Source organism: Anabrus simplex, chromosome 1, assembly GCF_040414725.1.
Source record: "Anabrus simplex isolate iqAnaSimp1 chromosome 1, ASM4041472v1, whole genome shotgun sequence".
NCBI lineage: Eukaryota > Metazoa > Arthropoda > Insecta > Orthoptera > Tettigoniidae > Anabrus > Anabrus simplex.
The window spans coordinates 627952896-627975726 of record NC_090265.1 but is presented as its reverse complement, the minus strand read 5'-3'; positions in this window follow the sequence as shown (position 1 = coordinate 627975726).

Here is a 22831-nt window from a genome sequence, read left to right as displayed (position 1 = left end):
CCAAGTAGGGAATATAAATTTAGGCCCGAAGACTGCGCAGAAGATCCTGCAGTTCAGCGAAAAATGAAAAGATCAAATATTATATTTTAAGGAAAACCGCTGAAATCTTCCCTTCAGAACCCATGCGGGCACGATCAAATATTTAGGTAAATTCTGCCGTCACCTGTTAGCGCTGGATAATCTTCAAGCCGGCCACCTCTGGTCTCATGGCCCCTCTAACCTCCGTCAAGTCACGCACTCAATCACCGGAGCAAATCAGAAAAGATGGCAATAAAGCTTAAATACGGTATATCTGCACGGGAAAGTTCTAGACTATATTATAATCCGAAGCGCTGATAGGCTGAGTTTTGATTGGTTAAAGAACTTAGTTACAGACATGTGATAGGCAGATTGCATTAGTGGAGGAACCGGTGAAGTGTTGACAACTTCAGCATATAAGAGAGCAATAACCAGAAAAAGGTTCACCAACTATAACAAATTAAATTTCTCTGGCGATTAACTGGGATTTAGCCCACCAGAGGTCGCTAGAAAATAGATGCCAGAGCCATCTAACCATCAGGGAAGAAAGTATTAGAAAGTCTTAAAAGTTCTAATTACTATTAGGAATGGCCATAGTGGAGAAGGTGCACAGTTTAAATAGCCATGGAAGGTATACACCAGGTACAATAATATGAGTAATAATGATAATCAAATATTTACTCGTTTCTTCTAATATCATTGAGCACTGACTGGCCAGTGTTTAGCAATAACTTTACCTTGGATGCCCCTAAGCATAATTTATTTATTTATTTATTTATTTATTTATTTATTTATTTATTTATTTATTTATTTATTTATTTATTTATTTATTTATTTATTTATCTGAAAGTACACAGGTTTTACACCCAATTAAGTACCTTCTTGACATTCAGTAACAGTCTGTATCTACGAAGTTAAAGTTTAACAAAAACAAAGCTAAAAGTGAACAAAAAACAAAATAGAACAAAATTAACCATATATATGACTAGTTGTAGTACCCGGCGTTGCCCGGATAGTTTCTGAATATTTACCTTTAAGATTTGCATTACCAGTTAGTTATGTGTGATGTGAATTTTTATAGAATTCCTTTTTGACTTGCAGATTGATATGTTATGATCTATTACGTAGTTTTAAAATTATTTAGATATGTTTGATTTCAAGTTTTAGATTATTTAGTTTTCGAGTAAAACTTCGTCCTTATGGAAGCTCGAATCGACTGGGAAGTATTTGATCCTGTCAAAAATTAATAAATGATAATTATATGTATTTAGCCGTCGCACTATAGATACGATGTACAGGATTTCAACTATCAATGAGACTGTCCCCCTCCCGCCCCCCACCACTAAGAGATATAAAATCTGGATTGTCACCATTCATCTCAGTGACCCAGAAAACTGTAGATTCGACACTGTTTTCGATTATTTTTATATCCCACTCCCCCTCACCCACACCCCAAAGGGGGCTGAACAGAAAACTGTAGATTCGACACTGTTTTCGATTATTTTTATATCCCACTCCCCCTCACCCACACCCCAAAGGGGGCTGACATGAATTTTTAAAAAACCGGAGTGTCACTAATTATTTCAGCTACCACGAAAACTATGGATTCGATAATATTCTAGATTATTTTTATACCACCCCCTCGCCCCCTTCCCATAAGGGTGCCAGGGGTGTCTTACCCTCACGCGGTTTGTCTCCTGATACTAATTGATAAGTGTACCAAGTTTGGTGAAATTGCTCCAGTGGTTTAGGAGGAGATGTGTCATTTACGCACCCACACCCACGCACACACATGCATCAATTTTTATACATAGTAAGAAGAAGAAGAAGTAGAAGATAATATTTTTATATGTAGTTTTCGATTAATTTTATATCTCACCCCGTTCGCTCCCCACTTGGACTTGCAAAAAATCCGGAGTAATACTATTCATCTCAGAGACCCTGAAATCTATGGATTCGAAACTGTTAATTATTTCTATATCTCAACCCCTTTTGCTCCCCACCTAAAAGGGGGCTGGACTTTAAAAAATTCTAGAGTATTACTTTTCAACTCAGCGACCACGAAAACTATGAATTCGACACTATTCTCGATTATTATTTAACTACCCCTCCCCCTGACCCTCTCCCTTAAGGGCGCTAGGGATGGCTTACGGGGGCCCCACAGTGATCGTCTCCCGATAGGAAGTAATACGTGTACCAAGTTTGGTTGAAATTGTTCCAGTAGTTTAGGAGATGTGTCATTTACACACACACTTCTATTTCTATATATATATTAATATTTTTATACTCGTACTTCACCCCCTTTCCATCCCCGCCCAAAGGAGTCCTATGAGTGCCTTACACAACAGTATTTTTTTTTCCAGATATTAAGTCTTATTTGTACCAATTTTGGTTGGCAGCTATGCCCAAACGTACATACATAATCTCACTGCTCTAGAATCCTGGAGCTGACGTTGCCATGGTTACGGCAGTTCATTTCTTTATCCGATTCCTAGAGCAGGAGTAGTGTGGTGCCAATATCTCCGTAACGGTTGGTTTTAGGGCCTTAAAACATGGTTTTCGGGCCCGTAGGACTTACCGAGTTTTGTTCTTTGCGTCAAGAGGATTAAATTGAGCTTTGTCTCGTCCTTATACGACAAATTCGTTATTTTGCCTATAATAGTAGAAGAGAAAATAAAAACGTTGTGGTTTTCCTATAAAACACCCGTCTTTTCAAAGATTTTAAAATTATATGCATATCGAAACCTTCCCCGGGGTGAGTATACTCTAAATATGAAGTTTGGTTGAGATCTATCCAGCCGTTTCGACGTGATGGTGGAACAAACAAACAGACAAACAGACACGAACAACTTTATCTATAAGATACCATTTACAGTTGATAATAAATGAAAAATTCACTAAGAAATCACACGGAAATACAAAGCAAAAGACAATGCAAAAACAAAGAAACTTAAAACATGAATGAGTACACTGGGAAATATGAAGAATACCAGAAAGAAGGAACTATAAAAAATTTACAAATTGTAAAGGCAGGCTTCTAGTTCCTTACTGAATTCTTTATCCGGTTTAGTGAATATATCGATTTCTTTTGTTACAGTGTTGTAAAGCGTTGTCATTTTTATGAAAGGTGAATTTGACTGATGCAATGTTCTTGACGTTTGAACATGAAATAATTGGTGCTGACGTGATCTTGTCTGAGGAAAATGGAATGAAATGCGTCTTAACAGGTCCAAGGAATCAAATCGTCCTATTACAATTTTTCTTAGTATTTGTATAGGAATTAGGGACCGTCTGGTTTTCAATGAACTAAATTGAAAAATATTCCTTAGTAACTGGGTTGATGTGTCGAAAGGGCAAAAAGGCTTAAAAGTTTTGAAATAAAGGTAACGTAGGAATTTGTTTTGTATAATTTCAATAGCATTCACTTGTTGTTTTGTATACGGGCTCCAGATTATTACAGAATATTCCAGTATGCTTCGTACCAAGGTAATATATAATTTATTCAGTACAGAGGGCTGAGTAAATGGTCTCGATGTTCTTATCAAAAATCTTAGCATCCGGTTAGCATTCTTTGTTATTGTATTGATATGATTGTTGAACGTTAGCTTACCGTCAAAAATTGTACCAAGATCCTTAAACATTAAAACCCTATCCAATTCCCCCCCCCCCCGTATATGATAGGCTGAAACTTCAAATTCCTTCCTCCTGGTAAACGTCATGTATTTACATTTACTAACATTCAAAGACAAATTATTAATTTCACACCAAGAAATGACATTATTAATGTCCATTTGCAACTCGTCTTGGTCGTGGTGGTCGCTAATGAATTTGTAAAATTTGAAATCATTTGCAAAAAGTAAACAGAGTGGCAAATATTGTCTGGGCAAATCATTAATTAGAATTAAAAACAAGAGACGTCCAAGATTTGAACCTTGCGGAACACCAGAAGGACTGGTAAAATTATCTGAAATTCCATTGTTAAAATAAACAAACTGCTGTCGGTTTCGTAAATATGAACACATTAACTGCAGTAACTGTTTACAAAAACCAAATTTATACATTTTTGTAATTTAAATTCTATGGTCGACTTTATCGAATGCTTTTTCCAAATCCGTATAAACAACATCAGTCCTTCCGTTGGTATTTATGGTATCATACAAACTTTGAGTATAGCCCAAAAGATTTGTGATAACTCATCTGTTCCGTACAAATCCATGTTGAAATTCTGACAGAGCAATCTTAACATGGTTATAAACCTTATGGTGCGATATATGTTCATATACCTTAGCTACGGCATTGATAATACACACTGGACGATAATTAGATATCGTTACAAAACTGCCTGTCTTAAAAATGGGCGTAACCTTAGCGACTTTCCATTTTTCAGGAAAGGATGAAATGCGAATAGAAAGGTTAAAAATGAAAGTTAATTGATTAGCCAATAAATCGTCACAAGCCCTAATTATATATGGAGGTATGCCATCAAGGCCACTCGATCTTTTAGGCTTTAGTTTACAATTAATAGTTTTTTTTACCTCTTCAACAGATATCTCGCTGACATATATCAGCAGAGGGAAATAGAGGAATGTCATCCAAAGCCAAATCATCCAATATATAATTAAAATATGATTTGACGTAAACTGACGAAAAATATCGTGCAAAGCCATGAACAACATTACCGCCCTCGTAGCTTTCACCATTATACTCAAACGTAGTTCCTCCTGACCTCGTGAGTCGCTTATTTTTAACGTGCCTCCAGAAATGAGTTATATCACATTTTAAAGTAACCTCTAATTCACTGATATAATCTCGATATGCGTTATTTATTTTTACTTTCAATTCAGATCTGAGTTGTTTGAATCATTCGTCATAGTACCTGAAAATTTCCTCCTTTTGGTACACTTCTCTTTCTTTTTGATTATCTGAATAATATCGTGATTAAACCAGACTGGAAATTTTGATTTTTTTTAATGACTTGACCCTTAGGTATGCAATTATCAAAGCATCTAGGTATATATTGACGCGTAAAGGAAATCCACAACCTCATCCACATCCTGATATGTATACAACGGGTTCCAATCAATGTCTCTTAAGTCGTAATACAGTTGTAGAAAATCCGCTTTCTTGAAATCATAGTATTCTCGATTTATATTTTTTGGTAATGAACACCTCTTTACTGGAGGTAATGATAAACAGAGTGGGGGTGATGTAAATCTTCAGACACAAGAGCAAATTCCTCACGTTTCACGTCAACTATGAAATTGGCCAGTACAAGATCCAGCGTCCTAAAATTGTAATTAAGAATATTATTGTACGACGTTGGACCTAAATATGATATCAATTGACCCAATCTTTTACTAGTCACATTTCCTTCTGTAAATGAATAACCAGTACCATTAATTTCAGAAAGATTGAAATCACCCACGAGAACGCAATACGAAATCATAAGATTATCAGTGCTTTCTAAATAATCCAAGTAGTCCTGATAAACTGTAAAAGATGATGCTGGAGTAATGTATACAACATTTATAAATAACTTCCTGTTATTATTTGAGATGCAAATAGTAAGTGATTCACAATACTGTTTATAGTACTTGGATAATAGTATCGCCTTGAAACTCTTTTTGACGGCTATCAAAACTCCCCCACCCCGCTCCTTACCTGATACTAAAGGATCTCTGTCATTTCTGAACACTAAATATCTACTATCAAATAATTCACTGTCATATATACTATTTGGTAGTGAAGTCTCAGTAAGTACAACAATATCGTATGAAGAGCACAGGAGATTTTGGATAAATATATCAACCTTAGTTCTAAGTCCTCTTACATTTTGATAATAAACGAAAAACTCCATATCATTGCTCATGAAAAATCAAAGTTGAAAGAGTAACAACATTACGATTAAACAATTACAATTTATCCAAATCTCCCTCGCAACGTATAGCATGCACTTGACTTCCATCAGTCTTTCTCATCAAAATTTTGGCACTCCTGTTCACCCACAGATACTTATATTCCCTATCTCGTTGCAATTGTTTAGCTTTAGTAAATAAAATTCGCCTGTTAGGAGCTAAGGACTGATTAATATATATGGGACTAGGGACGGAAAGACCAAGATGAGTTGTGGACAAATTCCTTTTGATCTTACGTTTTTCTAAAATCTGTTCCTTGTAACATCTTCTAACAAATTTTACAATAATGCCACGAGTTGAACGATAATTTACTTTTTCCAGCCTATGACACGCATCAATCACATCATCTTTTATTTCTACATCTAGCGCCTTGGCGACACTGATGACAGTCTGACAAACATTTTCATTCGGTACTTCCGGAACACCATATATCTCAAGTGTGTTAATCCTAGAATACTGCTCATTGTCATCGCACTTGATTTTAAGTTCACTGAATGCTTTTGCAAGCCGATTGTTTTCGGATAATAAGTTATCAATAATATTTGGCTGTCTATTAATTATTGCCTGCTGATTATCTAGAATTCGTTTGTGCTCGTCCAGCCTTTCATGACACACATCAATGGACTTACCTGTTTTTATATTTCACTAGTTGTTTTCTTCAATGTAGCCATATCTTCAGTTAAAATTTGCAGTAGTTTATAAACGTCCCCAACTGATGGTGCCGACGCAAGTGACTGTGCTTCTTCTTGCATGCTCCTACGCCGCTGTGAGTTGAACTGGTCACACCTCCATGTCTGATCCTGGGACTTCAAATATTCCACATCTTGATCGTTAAGGTTCACACACTTACTGTGAAACCAACTGCTACAGGTTTTACACTCAATTTTAGATGCTATGTCCTGCCTAGGTACTGCTTTCCCACACTTCACGCAGGTACTCATATCTATTCCTTAATATAATATTCCTTGATATAATATTAACCGATGGGCTAGTGATGTGACGTGAGTAGTGTGTTATGTCCCCGGTACCACACGTTCAAGTTACCTTGACTCGATATATCGAATCGAAACCAAAGATAATATATAAAATTGTCGTGGTCCTTCAAAAGCACGTTACACTACCTTGATGCCTTTGTTTACATACACTTGGCCTTAACCCTGACAATATTGATCACAAATGTAACTCTTAGAGAAGGATTAGTTCCAATATTTATAGTTTCATAGCATCCATTACACTTACAGAATCTGTGGGTCCAGGTTCTAATCACTCAACTTACATACTTATTATAAAATAACTCACATTTACCGGAGCACTATTCACACACAACCTTAGCCAACCATTGCCAACATAACGTAAGGTTAATGCCCTAATGCCATAAAAAGAAAGATAAGATTATTAAGGCATATTTCCTTCGTTTGACACTATCTGACAGATTCATATTATTATTATTATTATTATTATTATTATTATTATTATTATTATTATTACTTAAAATATTTAAAAAGGTAAATTTTGCATTTACCACCGAATTATAGTAGCAGACAATTAAATCGGTATTAACTCAGTTATCATAACACTTCTATGCCCGTTAGTCCGTCAAATACACCCTTTTTCTAGCATCAGAATATGATTTTCCAAAATATATTATTTTAACTGGCTTCATAAAACAGATGACTCTGCACTATTTAAATATGAATGATTAGAAATTGATTATATTTTCACCAAGCAAAACCGCTTGTAGAAAGCGAATTAACAATATATTTGACTGTGCTGTTTTTGTCACGTAGGTATCAGCTTGCACTGGAGAGATAGAGGGTTCAAACCTTAATGTCCGCAATCCTGAATATGGTTGTTTTTTTGTTTTGCTTTTTTGCTAGCGGCTTTACGTCGCACCGACACAGATAGGTCTTACGGCGACGACGGGACAGGAAATGGCTAGGAGTGGGAAGGAAGCGGCTGTGGCCTTAATTAAGTACAGCCCCAGCATTTGCCTGGTGTGAAAATGGGAAACCACGGAAAACCATTTTCAGGGCTGACGATAGTGGGGTTCGAACCTACTATCTCCCGAATACTGGATACTGGCCGCACTTAAGCGACTGCAGCTATCGAGCTCGGTGGGTTGTTCGTGGTTTCCCATTTTCACACCAGGCATTTGATTAAGGCCACGGACGCTTCCTTCCCATGCCTAGCCCTTTCCTATCCCATCGTCGCCATAAGACCTATTTGCGTCGGTGCGACGTAAAGCAAATTGTAAAATAAACACCATACCATTTTTTAATCCTTTTCTTCCAATAACTGGAAATTAAAATACGTTCAGTACAAACTCTTGCCCTTCATTTGAAGATTAGTAATTTTTTTGTGGAATAGCTATAAACAGAAGTTATAATTATTTACCTCCCCCCTTTTTGTTTTGAAATTCAGTAATATGGATGTATTCCTCTTTTTAGGATTACAGCAGCACAACGTCTCTTCACCAGCCTTCGAATCCCATTTTGAGGAATTTAGTAGCATTCCTCACATAGAGTTTCCAGTGACCACTGTAATATTTGTAAAGGACGCAGATGACCCCAAATCTCTTTTAAGGTAATTCTAAATATTATCAATTGGTCTCAGACTGAGTGAAATGGTAATCACGCCACGAAATTCAGAGCAATAACGACCATACTTCTCTATGACGATCCTGGAGGTAGTATATGAACATGTAGAAATATATTCGTATATATCTGGCCTGTCACCTATCAATTGTCCCTGTTGTGAGCAGCTAGCAGCTGATATTAATATGTTTTGTTTCACTAATTATTTTAATGTTTTCATATACGCCATTTTTCCCGCACGTGTTATTTAATGTACTGATAAATCCACCGAAACGAGGCTTACGTATGTAAGCACCTTCAAATACCATTGGACTGAGCCAGGAATTAACCCGGCACCTTGAGTTCAGAAGGTCAAATCTTCTACTATTTGAGTCATTCAGCACTGCCCACTACGACCTCTAATCTATATATATAAAATAACTTGTCCTGACTGACTGACTGACTGACTGACTGACTGACTGATTCATCATCGCCGAGCCAAAACTACTGGACATAAAGAAATGAAATTTTGAGGATATATTCATATTAAGATGTAAGTACTCGCTAAGAGAGGATTTTTGGATATTCCATCGCTAAGGGGGTGAAAATGGGGGTGAAATTTTAAAATGAGTGTATCTATATCTCAAAACTTTAAAGGTTTACAGATGAAAAAATTGGTATTTAGAATCTTCTTTAAAAATAAGGAAACACGTATTTTTTTGTTTTCAGAAAATCCCAATAGGTGGGGTGAAAAAGGATGAAAAAGGGGTTGAATGCCTTTAATCAGGATACTGGTACTTATATCTCAGAAACTGAAGATATTACAGACCTGAAAATTGGTACCTTTGATCTCTTTCAAAAATAAAGAAACACAAATTTTTTTGATTTTGGAAAATTCAATTAATGGGAGGGTGAATTTTTCAAATGAGTGCATCTATATCTCAAAACTTTTAAAGTTTACAGATGTAAAAATTAGTATTTAGAATCTTCATTAAAAATAAAGAAATACGTATTTTTTTTGTTTGCGGAAAATCCCAATAGGAGGGGTGAAAAGGGGTGAAGAAGAGGTTGAATGCCTTTAATGAGGATACTTATATCTCAGAAACTGAAGATATTACAGACCTGAAAATTGGTGTTTGGGATCTCCTTCAAAAATAAAGAAACACGTATTTTTTGTTTTGTTTTTAGACAATCCAATTAATGGGGGGTGAAAATGGGGTGAAATTTTAAAATTAGTGTATCTATATCTTAAAACTTTCAAAGTTTACAGATGTAAAAATTGGTACTTAGAATCTACTTTCAAAATAAAGAAACACGTATTTTTTGTTTTCGGAAAATCCCATGAAAGGGGGTGAAAAGGGGGGGGGGAAGTGGTTGAACACCATTTATGAGGAAACTTATATCTCAAAAACTGAAGATGATACAGTCATGAAAATTTAAATTTCGAACCTGCTTTAAAAATAAAGAAAAACTTTTTTGTTTCTGGAAAATCCAAATAATGGGGGGTGAAAAGGGGGGTGAATTTTTAAAATGAGTGTATCTATATCTCAAAACTGTAAAAGTTTACAGACGTAGAAATTGGTATTTAGAATCTCCTTTCAACATAAAGAAACACGTTTTTTTTCCTTCGGAAAATCTCAACAGGAGGGGTGAAAAGGAGTGAAAAATGGGTTGAATGCCTTTAATGAGGATACTTATATCTCAGAAACTGAGTAATTAAAGACCTGAAAAAACGTATTTTGGATCTCCTTTAAAAGTAAAGAAACATGTACTTTTTGTTTTTGGAAAATCCAAATAGTGGAGGGTTGCAAGGAGGGTGAAATTTTAAAATGAGTGTATCTATATCTCAAAACTTTAAAAATTTGCACATGTAAAAATTGATATTTAGAATCTGCTTTAAAAATAAAGGAACACTTATTTTTTGTTTTCTGTAAATCCCAATAGGAGGGGTAAAAGGGTGAATTATGTGTTGAATGCCTTTAATGACGATACATATATCTTAGAAACTGAAGATGTTACAGAACTGAAAATTTGTATATGGGATCTCCTTTAAAAATAAAGGAACGCGTATTTTTTGTTTTTGGAAAATCCAATTAATGGCGGTTAAACAGGAGTGACAAATTGGGGGTGAATTTTTTTGAAAGACAGAATATCCGAGAAACATAGAATGTTACAGACGTAAAAAGTGGTATTGGGAATCTCCTGTAAATGTAAAGAAACATAGGTGATTTGTTTTTGGAAACTCCTCTTAAGGGGAACTAAAAAGGGGGTGAAATTTTAAAATGAGAATTTATACAGTATATCTCAATAAACCTAACATGTTACAGAAGTGAAAAATGGTATTTTTATCTCTATGAAAAACAAAAAACGTGTAATTTTAATTTTCAGAAATACGACTTGGGTAGACGGGGAGGGGGGGGGGGTAAAAAAATGGTGTTCTTTTAATTAATTTAATTGCTATCTTTTAATTAGGCTACTGTTATCTCAAAAATGAAGATGTTACAGACGTGAAATTTGATGTTTGGAATCTGCTTTAAAAGTAAAGACACACCTATTCTCGGAAAATCCAATGAATGGGGGTGGAGGTGAAATAATTTAAAATTAATTGACTTAATTGTATGAGAATACTTACATCTAATAAAAACTAAAGTTGTTAGGGCCTACAGACGTAAAAATTGGTATTTGGTTCTCCTTTAAAAACAAAGAAAAGCCCGTTTTGGGGGTGGGGGAAATCATCTTGGGGGGGGGGAGTGAAAAGGAATTGAATTCCTTTCATGAGGATACATAAATCAAAAACTGAAGAACTTAGAGTCGTGATAATTGGTATTTAGAAGATCTTTTACTATTAAAGAAACACGTATTTTTTGCCAGAAAATTCACTTGGAGGATGGGGGGGGGGGCAGTGTGAAAGTGAATTATTTTTAAGTCTAAAGTGAAGGTAATAGACGTGAACATTGGTGTTTGGAATCTCCTTTAAGGGCACGTGTCTGTGAAGGCCATAGTAAAATAGTGCAAAATCACTATATTTGCCAACATAATTTGAACAGATACACTTGTTCTAGGTGGACAAATATTATCATGTGCAATGAATGAACATTGTAGATTGTTGTTATATCATTAATTGTTGGTTAAAGTTCATTGTTAATTTTTTATGAGAGTTTCTTTCTTGTGATGTTTTCTAAGATTGCAAAATCACTCCAAGCTGTCGGAAGGGTACACTCAGAAACTACTTGTGTGGTATGAATGATGCTTTTACAGATGCTACCCACAGCATGTAGCTACAAAGTAGACTACAATCATGATATGCAGTAAAATGGTTCTTTTGTGGGAAAAGTTTGAAAATTATTAAAATTTTCATAAATTTTGTTGAATATTTTATGATCTATTTTTCATAAATAAAGAGCTACGTTCATGATTGTGGTCTACTTTTCAGACAATAGCACACTAAAACTGTGTGCCGAATTTCAGTGTTCTATCATTAACGGTTACTGAGATAGTAAAATAAATATTCATAAAAAAATACAATTTTTCAGGAGAGCCAATCAAAGTAAAAATTTAAGTTTGTGACCAACCCTTACAGTTTCGATGCATTCCAGCTCCATATTCCTCATGATTTAGGACACTCTCATCATCCTGCTGTGTTTTCCTATTACTACTATTTGTTCTGGCTTCTTTAGAGCTTTCAAATACAGCCCTCTCAGCGTCAGTTACCCTTCGACGATCAATTGCAGCTAATACTGAGGCCATATTTTCCCCTGGAGATATTCCTAAAACTCCAGTACCTTACATCTGGATGCAGCACCTGCTTTGAAGTAGATAACTGCATCCAATACACCCATTTTTAGGGTAGGAAGACCTACAAATACGCTTTTTGGCACAGGTTCTCAAATGCAGTGATGGAAACTCTAATTAGGGCACTGTGTTCATCCATGAAAACATTTTTCTAAGAGATTTGTGGCACTAAGATCTATATAAATAGGTTTTATGGCTTCAGTAACAACATAAGGGTATGAATGTTTATGACAATAATCTTTTACCCTCTGTCTTTGCCATCTGGTACCCACATCAGAAGTCTGGACCTGGAGGACATAACACGTGTTGTGGGTGGTCATCAGTTGATGCTTTGTGAATTAAACTAGCCCATACAGATCTTCTCATAGCTTCCAAATTACCCTGGTTTCTCCTTATAGCTAAGCCATAGTACAGTTTTAATAAGCCCTGAAGGAGGTTTTCTGTGGTTTCCCATTTTCACTCCAGGTAAATGCTGGATGTTTACAAATTGAGAATTTCATGCACGTTACTATACAATACAATACTGGCTTCTGTTTATAACCTAGCACGTTGCGGCTGGCAGGTCTAAGAGCAATCAATTTTTACGCAGGGCAGCTTTCGATAAAATACTACTTACCGCTTTCCGATATCTTTACTGGTGGAAAAGTTATGACACTTTCAAATGTCTGATATTTAAAGGGGCTTGGCTACTTAGCGCAGACATTCTTAAAAACAACATTTAGGACAAAATATGCTTGCTAACATATGTAAACTATATATATTCTGAAAGAGAGAACTCCAAAGAATAATACATGAAAATCAAAAATTCAATTTTTTGAAAATTATCCACATACACGTGCCCTTAAACATAAAGAAACACGCCTTCTTTTAGTTTTTTTTTGGGGGGGGGTAAATAAACTTAACGGCGGTGGGGTGTAAAAGGAGGTGAGACCAATTGATTTTACTGTTCATAATGTATTTATAAGGAGCTTCCGTTGCTCAGCCGGCAGCGCGCCGGCCTCTCGCAGCTGGATTCCGTGGTTCAAATCCCGGTCTCTCCATGTGACATTCGTGCTGGACAAAATGGAGGCGGGACGGGTTTTTCTCAGGATACTCCGGTTTTCCCTGTCATCATTCATTCCAGCAACACTGTCCAATATAATATCATTTCATTTGTCATTCATTAATCATTGCCCCTGAGGAGTGCGACAGGTTTCGGCAGCCGGCACAGTTCCTATTGTCGCCGCTAGATGGGGCTTTATTCATTCCATTCCTGACCCTGTCAAATGATTGGAAACAGGCTGTAGATTTTTTATGTACTTATTCTGATCATAAATCGATCATTTTTAATCTTTCCTGGGTTCGTTATCAACAGCCACCTTTTCCTTCGGAGAACGTTCTTAGATTACAGTAGATTCTCCTGGCATATAAATAAAAATTTAAACACATTTGAAATAAACGATAGGAATGAGATTGACTGTCCAATTGTTCACCTCTATAATAAGGTCAATAATGCACGGAAGTATGTCATTCGTATCGCCAGAAATCCCGCACACTTGCCTACACGCGTCAATGGTGCTGGTCACATTGTCAACAATGACAATGGCAGCAGATGTAATTTACCGCCAAGTAGCGGTCTTGCATCTTGCTGTGGGGTCCAAAACAAATGTGCGGACCACGCTGGAAACGGGTCCTGGACGGGTAATGACTAAGAATGCAGTCCGGCCGCGGGTTCAGTATCGCCAAGGCACCCAAGATGACACCACGCTTGATCTCCTGAGGGATTTGATCCATATTAAAAATGCTTATACGAAAAGATGGCAAAGATTTAGGGACCCAACAGATCGGGTGGAATACCTAGACCTAGCCCAGGAAGTACGAAATTGATTGCTGCAAAGACAGATTGAAAAATGGGAGGAAACTTGCCGTAATCTATTAGAAAACAAATCAGATCACGAATTTTGGCGGATTCTCTCACAAAACGAGTCAGATCGCGAATTTTGGTGGATTATATATAAAAAATAAGCATTCAATTCTAAATTTCAGCATAATACCGTAGCGAAGCACGGGTATCTTGCTAGTAATAATAATAATAATAATAATAATAATAATAATAATAGTGGTTTAACGTCCCGCTTTTACAGTTTTCAGAGTAGTAACTCTGTTCTGATAGCCGAGCGAGTTCACTGTGCGGTTAGGGTCGCGCAGGTAAGAGCTTACGCTCGGGAGAAAGTGGGTTCGAACCACACCGTCGGAAGCCCTGCAGATGGTTTTCATGGTTTCCCATTTTCACACCAGGCAAACGTTGGGTCTGTACCTTAATTAAGGACAATGCCGTTACCTTCCCAATCCTAGGCCTTTCTGATCCTTCTGTCGCCACAAACCTTCAATGTGCCAGTGTGAAGTTAAACAAGTAGCAAACAAATTATGTTTTGATGTCGAACTTAATCCCTCTTCAGAATATAATTAATCCTCCATCAAAAGTGACTTTTGAAGCTACTACGAATTTTTTGCCTGGAATATATATTTCTTATTTTGCATTGTCAACATCTGCACATATTAGTAACTGTTACAATATATTAATACTCTTTCCCCAGTTACTGGTCGTCAATGATCCATACAGAAAGGTATTCACGGAGTGATGTGGCTACGCAGTTTAGATCACATCACGGTGAGCTTACAATCAATATACAGTGGGTTCGAACCCCACTGTTGGCATCCCTGAAGATAGTTTACCTTAGTTTCCCATCTTCACACCAGGCAGATGCTGGGTCTATACCTTAATTACGGCTACTGTCACTTATCCCAAAATTGTAGCCCATTCCTCTTCCATCGTTGCTATAAAACCAGCCTGTGTCGAAGCGACGTAAGACAAATGGTAAAAACGAGGAGTATTCAATTGATTCTTAATTAATTCATTCATTCTTCGTCTTAATCTGTTTACCCTCCAGGGTCAGTTTTTCCCTCGGACTCAGCGAGGGATCCCACCTCTACCGCCTCAAGCGCAGTGTCCTGGAGCTTCAGACTCTAGGTCGGGGGATACAACTGGGGAGAATGACCAGTACCTCGCCCAGGCGGCCTCACCTGTTATGCTGATGAGGGGCCTTTCGGGGGGGATGCGAAGAAAGGACGGGACAGGCAAGGAAGAGGGAAGGAAGCGGCCGTGGCCTTAAGTTAAGTACCATCCCGGCATTTGCCTGGAGAAGAAGAGGGAAACCACAGAAAACCACGTTCAGGATGTCTCAGGTGGGAATCGAACCTACCTCTACTCATTTGACCTCCCGAGGCTGAGTGGACCCCGTTCCAGCCCTCGTACCACTTTTCAAATTTCGTGACAGAGCCGGGAATCGAACCCGGACCTCCGGGGGTGGCAGCTAATCACACTAACCACTACACCACAGAGGCGGACTTATTCATTTGTACTACAGAAATGCAACGTATACTACCCTCTCTTTTTCTTTCTTGAATCTCCCTAATTTCCTTCGCTCGGTTGGCCCTGACTGCCTCAACGAACTGTGATTATCCAGACGGCCTTTGACTTTCTAGACGCAGCCACCATTAGTGCCATCGGCCATGTGGGATGAGATACATAGGAAGGCACTTTGCCCCCTTCTCTCACAGGAAATGTCTATCCGTCAGCAATGACACTTACTGAAGTAGTCCTCCGCAGAATACGCGATGGGGGACTGAGCTCCTGTCATCCTCAAGCAATCCCCTAAAGAATTAGTCAGACTTGCGGAGATAAAAAATTGGAGCGTGGCTGTGGCGGGGTACGGCTGCAAAGTTTGATGTTGAATACGTAGGCCTACTACGTGACAGGAACTGCCGAATTGATACAGTTTGAAATATTTTAGGTATGAGAACATCTTTCTTTTCGCTATTCTGAAACATACAGGATAGTCGGATACAACGCGAACCGGGTTGGATGCTTGGTGATATCGATGTATACAATTTGAACGTGTAACACTATACCGTAAGTAAACCGCCTATGTGTTATGCATCAAAAGAAAGGTCATCATCTCAGAATTACTAGAAAAATATTATTTATCTCACCAAGTCCTTTATTTGCGTAAAAGTCATTCATTCGAATAGTTCTATGCTTATAATGTTGCAATTTACTCTATTCTCCGGTAGATGGCTCTATGAAAGTTGTCTCCGCTGATCATCCTATGCCAGCCCGATAGAGGACTTGGTGAAAGTCTATGCACGTAATTCGTGTTGCCACAATGGTTTAGCTTGTTTCTCGTAACCTCAAGTAAACGTCGTACTTAAAGGTATGATGCTACATGATAATGATTTCATGAGCTATGTAAGGCAGTATAATAGCATAATAACCCTTGAATCCTTCTCGGCTAACCAGAGCAACATTCCAAGAGTAGCTCCTTACTGTTTTAAGATTCAGGGGATGAAATGAAATGGCGTATGGCTTTTAATGCCGGGAGTGTCCGAGGACATGATATATTTTAGACTTTTAAAATATTTTTACTTATATTTTCTTATTTTTGCATTCTTTCCTTCTTTTCGTTTCATATTCTAGTTAAGGACGACACAACACCCAGTCCTCGAGCCAGCGGAAATAACCAATTAAGGTTAAAATCCCCGACCCGGCCGGGAATCGAACCCGGGGCTCCTTGAAACAAAGGCCATCAAGGTAACCATTCAGCCATGGAGCCGGACTTCTTTGGTGTAAGGTGTGAGATTCGAACCACGATCGGCTCAACCGGTGCAGGTCTTTCGATTTGACACCCGTAGGCGACCTGCGCGTCGTGATGAGGATGAAATGATGACGAAGACGACACATGCAAACAGCTCCCGAGCCAAAGAAATCAACCAAATGATGGTAAAAATTCCCGACCCTGCCGGGAATCGAAACTGGCACCACTATAACCAAAGGCTAGCACGCTAACCATTTAGCCATGGAGCCGGACATTCAGGGGATGATTCATAAGAACATTTCATATTTACTACCTACTGAAAATTGCCGAGCATTATACGGCCAACTTAATGTAATTTGCGGACAGAATTCGTTGCGAAAATCCTCTCCGTTACTTTTCTCACGCTTCGTGTATCATCAGTTTCATTTTTAGTCCCTTTTTTCGCAGCTATTGCTGCGAAAGGCCTCTAGTTGATAAATAATTTGAATAAAATAATTCAATATCTCACACCGTTGTCATTTTATCAGGACCAAGCTCGATAGCTGCAGTCGCTTAAGTGCGGCCAGTATCCAGTAATCGGGAGATAGTTGGTTCGAGCCCCACTGTCGACAGCCCTGAAGATGGTTTTCCGTGCTATACCATTTTCACACCAGGCAAATGCCGGGGCTGTACCTTAATTAAAGCCACGGCCGCTTCCTTCCACTTCCTCGGCCTTTCCTCTCCCATCGTCACCATAAGACCTATCTGTATCGGTGCGACGTAAAGCAAATAGTAGGTGGATCAAAAGGTTAGTTGCACTAACGCGCCGCAGCAGTGCGCTGTGTGTCGCAAGCGTGGGCACAGCGGAGAAAGGGGCAGACACTGCCCACACGTCTGTTAGGCAGGTCGCTGTGTGTCTCGTCTAGTGTTGTGTGAATAGTGGTCAAATGCAATGGCGCGTCAACTGGACGTTCACTCCAAATATGAGGTGCGTGCGACAATCCGATTCCTATGGGCCAAAAGGAAGAACTGCACGGACATTCATCGTGAAATTAGTGCTGTGTATGGGGAGCGGGACATTTCCCAGCAAGGTATCGTAAAGTGGTGTCAGCAATTCGAAGCCGGACGCACGGATATCACGGACAACCATCGCGAAGGCAGGCCTGCAACGTCCAGGATTCCTGCAAAGGTCAACAGTGTGAATGCGATCATTAGACAGACTGGAGCATTAAACTGAGAGAAATCGCGACGCAGCTGAACATGTCGTATGGCAGTGTGTTCGCCATTGTTCACGAGGACCTTGGATATAGTAAGCTGTGTCAAAGATGGGTCCTACGTCTTCTGACCGATGAGCACAAAAGACAACGTTTCCAATCCTCCCTGGCATTTTTGCAACCCTATACCGCAGACGGCAACGGGTTTCTGCTGCGATTCGCCACATGGGACGAAACGTGGGTCCACCACTTCACCCCCGAAACGAAGCGAACATCAATGGAATGGGTGCACACCTCATCACCACAATGAAAGAAGGCCAAGGTTCAACCTTCAGCCGGTAAGGTTATGGTGACAGTGTTCTTTGACATGGAGGGTTTGCTGCACGTGGAATTCATGCCGAAAGGAACGACGTCGTATTCTCAAACGTTGCACCGGTTGCGTAAAGCGATTAAAGAGAAGCGCATGGGGAAATAGAGCGCTGGTGTGATTTTGTTGCACGATAACGCAACACCTCACAAGGCCCGCCAAACGAGAGAACTGCTGCAGCGTTTCAAGTGGGAGGTCTGGCAACATCCAACGTAGAGTCCCGACCTAGCGCCATATGACTTTCATCTGTTCGGTAAGCTCAAAACGGAGCTCGGTGGTCGACGTTTCCAGACCGATGAGGAGGTGAAGGCCGCTGTCTCCGAGTGGTTGCAGAACGCTGGAGGAAATTTCTATGCATCCGGCATCGACAAGTTGGTTGTGCGTTCGCAGAAATGTTTGGAGTCTCTTGGAAACTATGTGGAAAAGTGACGTTACAGTGTATGTCGTTGTAGTCGTGTTGCTGTTGTATAGGTGGTGTAATAAATGGCCATACCTGGGAAGTGCAACTTACTTTCTGATCTGCCCTCATAGCATTTTATCAGCTGCTGAAGTTACAGAATTAGATCACTTCGCGGGTGAATTCAAATAGGTTTTGCGCGGCGATTTTGCTAAATGTGCATGCGGCTTCAGACCGGCTTGAGAGTCATACCGAGAAATCAGCTACAAACACAAACACACCATAGCGTATTTACTATAGCGCGGTCCTGTCAACTCGGAGATCCATGCTCGAATCCCTCCCATGTTTCTTCGATTGTTGCTCTCAAGCCGGTATAAGACCACGTGCAGGTTTAACAACACCACAACGCAAAGCCCATTTTAATTCTCCAATATTGTTTTTCGAATTATTTATCAGTATGATCAACCTCTAGCGCTCGTATACCCGATTCACGTTGTTTCCGACCACCCTGTATTCATGCTACCGCCATTGTAATTATATTGTTGTAAAGAAGAACGCCTATAGGCTACTACAATTCGACAGGAAAAGTAAATTATCGAGCAAGTTGGCCGTGCGGTTAGGGGCGCGCAGCTGTGAACTTGCATTCGGGAGATAATAGGTTCCAACCCCACTGTTGGCAACCCTGAAGATAGTTTTCAGTGATTTCCAATTTTTACATCAGGCAAATGCTGGGGCTGTACCTTAATTAAAGCCACGGCCACTTCCTTCCCACTCCTAGCCCTTTCCTAACCCATCATCTCCATAAGACCTTTCTGCGACGGTGTGTCGTAAAGCAAAATTGTAAACAAATTAAACATACAATAATATTTCAGTCTTTGTTCCGACATATTCTTCTTTACATATTACGCAAAAATAACTGAGCATATTTTGTTTTCTTCTTAATCTGTTTACCCTCCAGGGTTGGGTTTTCCCTCAGACTCAGCGAGGGATCCCACCTCTACCGCCTCAAGGGCAGTGTCCTGGAGCGTGAGACTTTGGGTTGGGGGATACAACTCGGGAGAATGACCAGTACTTTGCCCAGGTGGCCTCATCTGCTATGCTGAACAGGGGCCTTGTCGGGGGATGGGAAGATTTGAAGGGATAGACAAGGAAGAGGGAAGGAAGTGGCCGTGCCCATAAGTGAGGTATCATCCCGGCATTTGTCTGGAGGAGAAGTGGGAAACCACGGAAAACCACTTCGAGGATGGCTGAGAAGGGAATCGAAACCCTCTCTACTCAGTTGACCTCCCGAGGGTGAGTGGACCCCGTTCCAGCCTTCGTACCACTTTTCAAATTTCGTAGCAGAGCTGGGAATCGAACCCGGGCCTCCACCACAGAGGCGGGCCGAGTGTAAATATTTGAAAAAGAAAATTTCATTATTAGCTTATTAAATGTGTTACCGAACGAGAATAGCCTATGTAAAAGATGACGTGCATCTGTGTAGATTTCACTGTTGTTATACGTGAGTTCTCGATAACGAATGAACGGTGACTACCTGCAACTTTTTCCTAAAAAATACATACCTGAACGTGTGATATTTGAGTATTCCCGTTTATTCAAAGCTCCAGTGATACTGAGATATGTTGATTATTCCACGTAAATGTATCGAAATGGCTACATATAAATAAGAACAAAAAAATTGATTTGAAAATAATCCAGTAATAAAGTGATATGCTGAAAATGACAAAATAATGATGTATATTTATTAAGAATCATCAAACATTAGAGATTTTTTTTTAGTGGCTTTACGTCGCACCGACACAGATATTTATTATGGCGACGATGGGGTAGGAAAGGGCTAGGAGTTAGAAGGAACTGGCCATGGCCTTAATTAAGGTGCAACCCCCAGCAGTTGCCTGGTGTGGAAATGGGAAACCACGGAAAACCATCTTCAGGGCTGGCGACACTGGGATTCGAAAGCACTATCTTCCGGGTGCAAGCTCACAGCTACGGGCCACTACCCGCACGAGCATCTCTCCCGGTTTAAAGAATATCAAAGAATTACAAGAAAATGATGTAACAATTATAGGGCAGAGGGAGACTTAACGAGTAATGTGCGTGAGAATTTTGTAACAGTAGGGATAATGAAAATGTTTTCTCGCTAGATTATTCACTAGAGGAAAAAGTTGAAAAATTCCATTTTTGGATCCCTTAATAGACAGTCTATGATATCTCTGAGGGCTGTCAAGAATGATGGCTACAACGAGAGGGTTACGGCATTTACGACAGTCATAACAAATGTCTGCTGGTGGCGTACTTTGTCTAGGGACAGTATGCTATACGCACGGTATAAACAGATGTACAGTAAGTTATTAACTTCAATTTACATTGCATGTAAAATTTAAAAAAGAACAAATGTTCGTTTACATTTAAATATACTTCACATAATGAGATCAAGGAGAAAACTGTGATTAAAAAGTAAACTCGTGTCCTCATCCCGAGGTGGTGCAGCTCTTTCAAGGCACACCCCCAATGGAGGTGAGCTGCATGTACCATTTCAACCACATGCTAGCCCTCCTACCATTCTTAAATTTCTGGCGGTACCGGGAATCGAACCCGAGAGCTACAGTTGTATTGTTGAGAGTGTTAAGCGTGCTCATCCATATCTGAGTACTACTGAGGGCTACAGTTGTATTGTTGAGAGTGCTAAGTGTGCTCATCCATATCTGAGTACTACTGAGAGCTACAGTTGTATTGTTGAGAGTGCTAAGTGTGCTCATCCATATTTGAGTACTGCTGAGAGCTACAGTTCTATTGTTGAGAGTGCTAAGTGTGCTCATTCATATTTGAGTACTGCTGAGGGCTACAGTTCTATTGTTGAGAGTGCTAAGTGTGCTCATCCATATTTGAGTACTGCTGAGGGCTGCAGTTGTATTGTTGAGAGTGCTAAGAATGTTCATCCATATTTGAGTACTGCTAGGAGCTACAGTTGTATTGTTGAGAGTGCTAAGCGTGCTCATCCATATTTGAGTACTGCTGAGAGCTACAGTTCTATTGTTGAGAGTGGTAAGTGTGCTCATCCATATTTGAGTACTGCTGAGGGCTCCAGTTCTATTGTTGAGAGTGCTAAGCATGTTCATCCATATTTGAGTACTGCTGGGAGCTACAGTTGTATTGTTGAGAGTGCTAAGCGTGCTCATCCATATTTGAGTACTGCTGAGAGCTACAGTTCTATTGTTGAGAGTGGTAAGTGTGCTCATCCATATTTGAGTACTGCTGAGGGCTCCAGTTCTATTGTTGAGAGTGCTAAGCATGTTCATCCATATTTGAGTACTGCTGGGAGCTACAGTTGTATTGTTGAGAGTGCTAAGCATGCTCATTCATATTTGAGTACTGCTGGGAGCTACAGTTGTATTGTTGAGAGTGCTAAGCGTGTTCATCCATATTTGAGTACTGCTGAGGGCTACAGTTGTATTGTTGAGAGTGCTAAGCATGATCATCCATATTTGAGTACTTCTGAGGGCTACAGTTGTATTGTTGAGAGTGCTAAGCATGCTCATTCATATTTGAGTACTGCTGGGGGCTACAGTTGTATTGTTGAGAGTGCTAAGCATGATCATCCATATTTGAGTACTGCTGAGGGCTACAGTTGTATTGTTGAGAGTGCTAAGCATGATCATCCATATTTGAGTACTGCTGAGGGCTACAGTTGTATTGTTGAGAGTGCTAAGCATGATAATCCATATTTGAGTACTGCTGAGGGCTACAGTTGTATTGTTGAGAGTGCTAAGCGTGCTCATTCATATTTGAGTGCTGCTGAGGGCTACAGTTGTATTGTTGAGAGTGCTAAGCATGCTCATCCATATTTGAGTACTGCTGAGGGCTACAGTTGTATTGTTGAGAGTGCTAAGCATGATAATCCATATTTGAGTACTGCTGAGGGCTACAGTTGTATTGTTGAGA